Source organism: Pan paniscus, chromosome 7 (assembly GCF_029289425.2).
Source record: "Pan paniscus chromosome 7, NHGRI_mPanPan1-v2.0_pri, whole genome shotgun sequence".
Classification (NCBI taxonomy): Eukaryota; Metazoa; Chordata; class Mammalia; order Primates; family Hominidae; genus Pan; species Pan paniscus.
In genome coordinates, this window is record NC_073256.2 from 107,213,345 (window position 1) to 107,223,249 (window position 9,905).

Consider the following 9,905-nt stretch of genomic DNA (forward strand, 5'->3'; position numbering starts at 1 on the left):
AATATATATTATAAAGGCCAGGCATGGTGGCTTACACATGTGATCCCAGCCCTTTGGGAGGCCGAGGGAAGCAGATCACTTGAGGTCAGGAGTTTGAGACCAATCTGGCTAACATGATGAAACCCCGTCTCTACTAAAAATGCAAAAATTAGCCAGGCATGTTAGTGCACGCCTGTAATCCCACCTACACAGGAGACTGAGGCACAAGAATCACTTGAACCTGGGAGGCAGAGGTAGCAGTGAGTCACAATCGCACCACTGAACTCCAGCCTGGGCAACAGAGCAAGACTCCATCTCAAAATAATAATAACATAAATTATATTACTATATAATATGTATATACTCATTAATTAATAAATATATAATATATATACACACACATTTTCAGTTTCCACTCCTAATACCACCCTCTCTGTGTCCTGAACTTCAGCTGCACCAGATTACTAGGTCTTTCTTATGTCATTGTCTTGCACATGCTGTAAACTTTACCTGCATTTTTTCCTCCTCTTTCATGTACCTGAGGAACTCTGAGTCATCATTCCAAACCCAAAAGACACTCCCATAATCCCAGAGACAAGTTAGTTGCTGCTTCCTCCAGGAGCTCATTGCAGCCCAACTAACCTTTTACATTGCATTCTAATTTTTCTCAATAGGCTAAGATCCCTGGGGCAAGGATTATGTTTTATTTGCATTCCTAGAACCTATGTCTCTTGAGTCCTTTAACTGCTTGTTGAAATGGATAAATGAATGAGTAAATCATGCTAAAAATAGTCAGTCATTGTATTCATTTGGTGACAGCATATTAGAACCTTCTAGAGAATTATTTAACTACTCTTCACATTGACTGCTGGTTTGAGAGTTGCCAAGAAATGTTTTCGCCACTTCTTGTGTGGTCTTATTAATAGCATTTCCTTTCTTCTCACAACCCACAGGTGTGATTTCAACACAAGACGGCTGGTCCTTTTTCTATAATGCCGTGGTGAATGTGCCAAATCCAGTGATGGAAAACCACCAGAAGGCAAGCAAGACGAGGACCAAGAAGAAAAAATCCAAATGAAGCAGAACACCACTTTACTGAATGGTATCTGTCTCACATGGGGCATACAGTTGGCTCAGGTGTATTTGTGTCTGCTAAGGGAGTTCTGATGCATAGCGCTTCTTATGGGCTTTGGGCTTTCCCTGATTATTTGGGCCATTGCTGGATTTTTTTTCACGGTTTGGGGATTTATATTATGCAGAGCCAGGAACCTCAGTCCAAAGTCAGGAGCAAGCTGTACATACATCATGCATGGAAGCTTTCAGTGAATTAATTCTCTTCATCCAGTCTTGGTCATCTTTACTCCTCACTGAGCCAACAGGACATGCCATAAATGCAATCAATCAAATTTATAAAATATGTCATCGCACCACTTTGACCAGACTGTGAGTCCCCATACGAGACGGTGAATTGGATCTTGGCCACCTGCCTATGTGAATGTAGTACTTTTCCCTTCAGACTCTAATCAAGGAGATTTCATAGGCTTTTTTTTTTTTTTTTTTTTTTTTTAGACAGAGTCTCGCTCTGTCACCCAGGCTGGAGTGCAGTGGTGCAATCTCAGCTCACTACAATCTCTGCCTCCTGATTTCAAGCAATTCTCATGCCCCAGCTTCCCAAGTACCCAACCAAGTAGCTGGGACTACAGGCATGCATAACCACACCAGGCTATTTTTTTGTAGGGACAGGGTTTTGCCATGTTGGTCAGGCTGGTCTTGAACTCCTGACCTCAAGCGATCTACCTGTCTTGGCCTCCCAAAATGCTAGGACTAAAAGCATAAGCCACTGCACCCAGACCATAGGCTATTTTTAAGGCCCTATCAACCTTATATTTTAAATTGAGCTGTGAGCCAATCTAATTGTGGGAAGTAGCTGTTTCTACTTCTAGTAATATTCAATTTTTAAACTTAGGGCCTTTTATCACCCTGAAAGTTGTATTCATTTATTGCAGATTATTTTAATTACAAATTTTATTTGTAATTTTATTTTTATTTTAATTAAATTTTATAAAAAATAGTTGGCCACTTCAGGTTCATTCGTAACTAATGGTTTATAGTTAGTGGGTGATGAACCTAGAATGAGAATCTAAATCTTGATAGTTTATTTCTGTTCCATTGCATTTCATTATGAATCATCTATATGTTAAAAACTGTGGGAACATAAAAATAAAGTCTTGTTCAATGAGCTAAGACACATAGCTTAAGCAAAAATAATATTCCATCAGAAATGTATGAACAAGTACTGTAATATTTCAAAGGTGAGAGAGAGAATATATGAATTACTTTTAAGAAACAGTTTCTTAGAGAAGGTGACTTAAAGATTGGATTTAGACAAACAAGAAATATGAGGATATATACAAGAGAGCATTTCATGAGCAGAATGAGCAATCTAATGGTGGGAAGTGGTCAGGAGGGAAGGCATGGCAACAAGGAAATAAGAGCTGTCTTCTATGTGAATGGCGTGCCTGGAGCTGTATAAAATACAAGGAAGCCTTAGTTTTCTCCACATAAGTAGAAGAGAAGCCTGCTGGGGTTCAGCTCAGGCCTTTGGACCTAACTCTGAGATCTCCTTTATGAAAATTTCAGAGCTCATGAAGCCACTCTAATCATAGGGTAGGGAAGGGTAGGAAAGATAAACTAAGTAGGTAAGTTTAAGAACTACTGTGCAAAATCTATTTCTTTAGCATATAGAATGTAGTTTCATTTTCTTAAATGTAGATTTAAGAGTTTTATTTTTTAAACAATAGACTTTTGTCCTATTGAAAGTTTTCCATGAACACTGATTCTTGGAATAATGTGCTCCTGTGATGTAATTAGCATAATGTTACATTTCACTTACTATATTCATTTTCTCTATTTATTAACTGCCTAAGTTTAAAGTGGGAGACCAAAGTGCAATATATTTTCACGCATGCCAAGGTCTCTACCCTCATCTTAACTATATCTGTGGGTGGCTATTTCAATATTAAAGGTAAGACCAAAAGCTAAGTATATGTAAGTAAATAAGCAAAAATTACCCACGGAATAGTTAAATAAATATTAATTATATAAATATTAATTATATATCAGTGAATATTAACTACTATATTATATGAATATTAACCTATGATATACTTTTTAGAGACTAGACTGATTAGTAAACTCTGAGTTAGCTAATATTACAGTTTAAAGAAATGTAAACACATATGCAAATTTGTGAAGCATTTCATATTTTTGAGGATCAAAAAACTACCTATCAAGTTCTATGCTAATTACCTTAGTGATGAAATAATCCGTAACCAAACTCCTGTGACATGCAATTTACCTAACAAACATAGGTCTTCCATGTTGCTCTATTTGTTGCTTGTCTCTAGTTTTAAAAACATTTTTTAATAAAAGTATCAGAGCTTACCTTAAAAAAAAATGTTATGACATCTCAGATGTAGCCACTATTAAATGTTCTAACTATGAAAAAAGTAAATCTATTTAGCTTTTCAATTTTCAGTGGCTTTTTGGCACAATTATCTCTTTCAATCATCAAAACCCATCTGTAGAATAAGCAAAGCAAGTATTATTCCCACTTTATAGATCAGGAAAGTGAGAATTAAGATGAAGTTTTTCCCAAAGTTACCCAGGAAAGCCACTCACTAAACCTTTTGCTTGAAAAATGGTAGCTCTGGGCCTGGCACAATGCTAAATACTGGCTATACAAAGACAAACAAGACATACTCCTGTCCTTCAGGAACCACATCACCATCTTGAACATGTCTTCAAAATCTTAGATATTATAAAACAAACTGCTTTAGTAACAGACTCAGAAAAGCACTGTAACACCAAGTCAGGAAATAGATTCTAATTCAACTCCAGTGGTTTAGATCAGTTTGAAAAAATCACTGAAACCATGCTAACTTTGTTTTCTCAGCAATTACACAAAAGTGACCCTGAGGTGAAATTCTTAGGACCTTCCAGTGTCAAAAATTTAATGAACTGGAGAACATTAAGAATTGATACCTGAGGCTGGGCATGGTGGCTCACATGAGCCTGTAATCCCAGCACTTTGGGAGACTGAGGCAGGTGAATCACCTAAGGCCAAGAGTTCAAGACAAGCCTGACGACCATGGTGAAACCCTGTCTCTACTAAAAATACAAAAATGGCTGGGTGTGGTGGCTCGTGCCTGTAATCCCAACACTTTGGGAAGCCAAGGTGGGCCGATCACTTGAGGTCAGGAGTTCGAGACCAGCCTGGCCAACATGATGAAACCCCATCTCTACTAAAAATACAAAAATTAGCCAGGTGTGGTGGCGTGCCCCTGTAATCCCAGCTACTAGGGAGGCTGAGGCAGGAGAATCGCTTGAAGCTGGGAGGCGGAGGTTGCAGTGAGCTGAGATCATGCCATTGCACCCTAGCCTGACAGACCAAGACACCGTCTCAAAAAAAAAAAAAAAAAAAAGAATTGATACTTGGAAGTCCAAAGTCAAATTTATATCACTGTGGCCAGGTGTGGTGGCTCAAGCCTAGGATCCCAGCATGTAAGGAGGCCAAGGTGGGAGGATCACTTGAGCTTAGCAGTTGGAAGGAAGTTACAGGGAGTTATGACTGTGTCACTGCATTCCGGCCTAGGCAACAGAGTGAGACCCTGTCTCTAAAAATTAAAACTAAAAAATAATTTATATTACTGCGTGATGAATATACCATGTCTTATTAGCTTGCTGCTTTGGTAAGGTAGACACTTTTTTAAAACCATTCTGATAATAGCGGTTGTTTTATTTGTTACTAAATGGTTTAGGCCATGCAAATTAGCACCATCCGAAGCTCAGATAACTCAAATTAAATAAAAAGTTTTGAAACACTTTATTTATTTTTTTATTACTTTTTTTTTATCATTATACTTTAAGTTCTAGGGTACATGTGCACAATGTGCAAGTTTGTTACATATGTATACATGTGCCATGTTGGTGTGCTGCACCCATCAACTCGTCATTTACATTAGGTATCTCTCCTAATGCTATCCCTCCCCGCTCCCCTCACCCCACATCAGGCCCTGGTGTGTGATATTTGTCTTCCTGTGTCCAAGTGTTCTCATTGTTCAATTCCCAACTATGAGTGAGAACATGCGGTGTTTGGTTTTCTGTCCTTGTGATAGTTTGCTCAGAATGATGATTTCTAGCTTCATCCATGTCCCTACAAAGGACATGAACTCATCCTTTTTTATGGCCGCATAGTATTCCATGGTGTATATGTGACACATTTTCTTAATCCAGTCTATCATTGTTGGACATTTGGGTTGGTTCCAAGTCTTTGCTAGTGTGAATAGTGCCACAATAAACATACGTGTGCCTGTGTCTTTATAGCAGCATCATTTATAATCCTTTGGGTATATACCCAGTAATGGGATGGCTGGGTCAAATGGTATTTCTAGTTCTAGATCCTTGAGGAATTGCCACATTGTCTTCCACAATGGTTGAACTAGTTTACAGTCCCACCAACAGTGTAAAAGTGTTCCTATTACTCCACATCCTCTCCAGCACCTGTTGTTTCCTGACATTTTAATGATCGCCATTCTAACTGGTGTGAGATGGTATCTCACTGTGGTTTTGATTTGCATTTCTCTGATGGCCAGTGATGATGAGCATTTTTTCATGTGTCTGTTGGCTGCATAAATGTCTTCTTTTGAGAAATGTCTGTTCATATCCTTCATACACTTGTTGATGGGGTTGTTTTTTTCTTGTAAATTCGTTTGAGTTCTTTGTAGATTTTGGATATTAGCCCTTTGTCAGGTGAGTAGATTGCATAAATTTTCTCCCATTCTGTAGGTTGCCTGTTCATTCTGATGGTAGTTTCTTTTGCTGTGCAGAAGCTCTTTAGTTTAATTAGATCCCATTTGTCTATTTTGTCTTCTGTTGCCATTGCTTTTGGTGTTTTAGACATGAAGTCCTTGCCCATGCCTAAGTCCTGAATGGTATTGCCTAGGTTTTCTTCAAGGGTTTTTATGGTTTTAGGTCTAACATTTAAGTCTTTAATCCATCTTGAATTAATTTTTGTATGAGGTGTAAGAAAGGGATCCAGTTTCAGCTTTCTACATATGGCTAGCCAGTTTTCCCAGCACCATTTATTAAATAGGGAATCCTTTCCCCATTGCTTGTTTTTGTCAGGTTTGTCAAAGATCAGATGGTTGTAGATGTGTGGTATTATTTCTGAGGGCTCTGTTCTGTTCCATTGGTCTATATCTCTGTTTTGGTACCAGTACCATGCTGTTTTGGTTACTGTAGCCTTGTAGTATAGTTTGAAGTCAGGTAGCATGATGCCTCCAACTTTGTTCTTCCGGCTTAGTATTGCCTTGGCAATGTGGGCTCTTTTTTGGTTCCATATGAACTTTAAAGTAGTTTTTTCCAATTCTGTGAAGAAAGTCATTGGTAGCTTGATGGTGATGGCATTGAATCTATAAATTACCTTGGGCGGTATGACTATTTTCATGATATTCATTCTTCCTATCCATGAGCATGGAATTTTCTTCCATTTGTTTGTGTCCTCTTTTATTTTATTGAGCGGTGGTTTGTAGTTCTCCTTGAAGAGGTCCTTCACATCCCTTGTAAGTTGGATTCCTAGGTATTTTATTCTCTTTGAAGCAATTATGAATGGGTGTTCACTCATGATTTGGCTGTTTGTCTGTTATTGGTGTACAACAATGCTTGTGATTTTTGCACATTGATTTTGTATCCTGAGACTTTGCTGAAGTTGCTTATCAGCTTAAGGAGATTTTGGGCTGAGACAATGGGGTTTTCTAGATATACAATCATGTCATCTGCAAACAGGGACATTTTGACTTCCTCTTTTCCTAATTGAATACCCTTTAATTCTTTCTCCTGCCTGATTGCCCTAGCCAGAGCTTCCAACACTATGTTGAATAGGAGTGCTGAGAGAGGGCATCCCTGTCTTGTGCCAGTTTTCAAAGGGAATGCTTCCAGTTTTTGCCCATTCAGTATGATATTGGCTGTGGGTTTGTCATAAAGATCTCTTATTATTTGGAGATACATCCCATCAATACTTAATTTATTGAGAGTTTTTAGCATGAAGGGTTGTTTAATTTTGTCAAAGGCCTTTTCTGCATCTATTGAGATAATCATGTGGTTTTTGTCTTTGGTTATGTTTATATGCTGGATTACATTTATTGATTTTCATATGTTGAACCAGCCTTGCATTCCAGGGTTGAAGCCCACTTGAACATGGTGGATAAGCTTTTTGATGTGCTGCTGGATTTGGTTTGCCAGTATTTTACTGAAGATTTTTGCGTTGATGTTCATCAGGGATATTGGTCTAAAATTCTCTTTTTTTGTTGTGTCTCTGTCAGGCTTTGGTATCAGGATGATGTTGGCCTCATAAAATGAGTTAGGGAGGATTCCCTCTTTTTCTCTTCATTGGAATCGTTTCAGAAGGAATGGTACCAGCTCCTCCTTGTACCTCTGGTAGAATTCGACTGTGAATCCATCTGGTCCTGGACTTTTTTTGGTTGGTAGGCTATTAATGATTGCCTCAATTTCGGAGCCTGTTATTGGTCTATTCAGGGATTCAACTTCTTCCGGGTTTAGTCTTGGGAAGGGGGTATGTGTCCAGGAACTTATCCATTTCTTCTAGATTGAAACACTATTTTTTCACCAAACGTGTATTGAACTCTTGGAGGAGAAAAAAATAGAGAAGAAGTATTCTTGCCCTCAAGGAGATCAGATTAGGGATAAAAGAAGAAAACAAAAACAAAAACAACCAAATATAATGTACCTGTCTACTAGGAACAATCAGGCCTTAGGAGCTGGAAAATCTTCACCAAATCCAATATGGAAATTAGAAAGAAAGCGGCATTCTGACCCTCAGTTCTGTAAACTCAAACACAGATTTTGGCATTAGGCTGATAATAAACTTTTTAAATAAAATCAGAATGCAATGCCATTTTTAAGGGCAAGTAATAGAACTATTGCTGGGCCTCCATAATTTCTTGGGGAATACCTTCTCTTCTAGTAGTCAGATTTGTGCTCAAGCCTAAATTGTAAATAAAGGAACATAGATAGGGGGCGTCTAGTCATCTTCCCAACAAAAATACTGTAAATGGGGCTTTAGACTTGAGTATTTGCCCAAGAAATGCATGAATGGATACTACAAGGATAACTTCTCTGACCTTCTGCCACCAATTTTAATTAGCTCATTCTTTAGGTATGTTAACACTTCCTAGAAAACTAGCTGTTTTTCAAATTATAAACTATTTCATATGTACAGAATATAACAAGGCTTTCATGTACCACACACATAAGGTGTTAATATTTTACCATATTTGTTTCCAGAGTTTTTTTTTTTTTTTTGAGACAGGGTCTCGCTTTGGCACCAAGGCTGGAGTGCCATGGCATGATCATAGCACACTGCAGCCTTGAACTTCTGGCCTCAAGCAATCCCCCTGCCTCAGCCTCCCTAAGTGCTGGGATTACAGGTGTGCACCACTATGCCAGCCTCTTTCAGATTTTAAGAAATAAAACACTATAAATAGAAGGAAAGCTTCATCTCCTTATCTTTCTCTCATCATCACCACCTTCTGCTAAAAAAAACACAAATATTAGCTGGACATGGTGCTGCCACCTGTAATCCCAGCTACTCGAGAGGCTGAGGCAGGAGAATCACTTGAACCTGGGAGGCAGAGGTTGCAGTGAGCTGAGATCGCGTCACTGCATTCCAGCCTGGGTGACAGAGTGGGACTCCATCTCAAAAAGAAAAAAAAAAATACCTATGAGAAACAAAGACAACTTTTTAAAAACCTACTCTTTATCAAACATACATACCTAGGAATTTATCGTAAGGATAAAATTTAACAGAATTGAAAAGATAAGTGTGGCAATGTTAACTTGTTAACTATACTCTTATTTGTAAGAATAAAAACAAACAATAACAAAAGAAACTATGCATCAACTTGGAGGAGAATTCCGTGGCTTATAAAAATGATATCCCAAAAAACATAGAAAAATATTTATGATTACATATCAAATGAAAATAGCAGAGCCTGACATGGTAGCCTGTGCCTAGGATCCCAGCTATTTGTGAGGCTGAGGCAGAAGAAGCGATTGAGGCCAGGTGCAGTGGCTTACGCCTGTAATCCCAGCACTTTGGGAGGCCAAGGCGGGCAGATCACCTGAGGTCAGGAGTTCGAGACCAGCCTGGCCAACATGGTGAAACCCTGTCTCTACTAAAGATGTGAAATTATCTAGGCATAGTGGAGGATGCCTGTAATCCCAGCTACTTGGGAGGCTGAAGCAGGAGAATGGTGTGAACCTGGGAGGCGGAGCTTGCAGTGAGCCAAGATAGATCGCGCCACTGCACTCCAGCCTGGGTGAGAGAGAGAGACTCCGTCTCAAAAAAAAAAAAAATTGATTGAGCCCAGGAGTTTTTGAGTCTGTGGTGAGAGCTATAATCATTCAACTGCGCTCCAGCCCAAGTGACAGAGCAACACCTCGTCTCTTAAAAAGAAGAAGGAGAAAATAAGAGAATACAAAATAACATTAGTAGTATAGCATGTTGGCTCAAAAACAGATTTTTGGAATATGACAATCCTGTGGGTCAAAAACAGATTTTTGGAATATGACAATCCTGATCCAAATCACATTTAGTTACTTAGGAACTATGTGACTTTGGGCATGTTCCTTATCCTTACTAAGGCTCTGTTTTCTCATTTGTAAACTAAGAATACCAATAGCACTAATTCTATCACATAGGAACAATGCTTTTGTTAACTGGAATTCACATTTAAAAATTTTATCGGAATGCCCCCATTAAAAATATTCATTTGAAAGTCATTTACACTCAAAAATTTCACCTTCTTTGCAACATACTTTATATTTTAGATTTAAATTTCCATGTT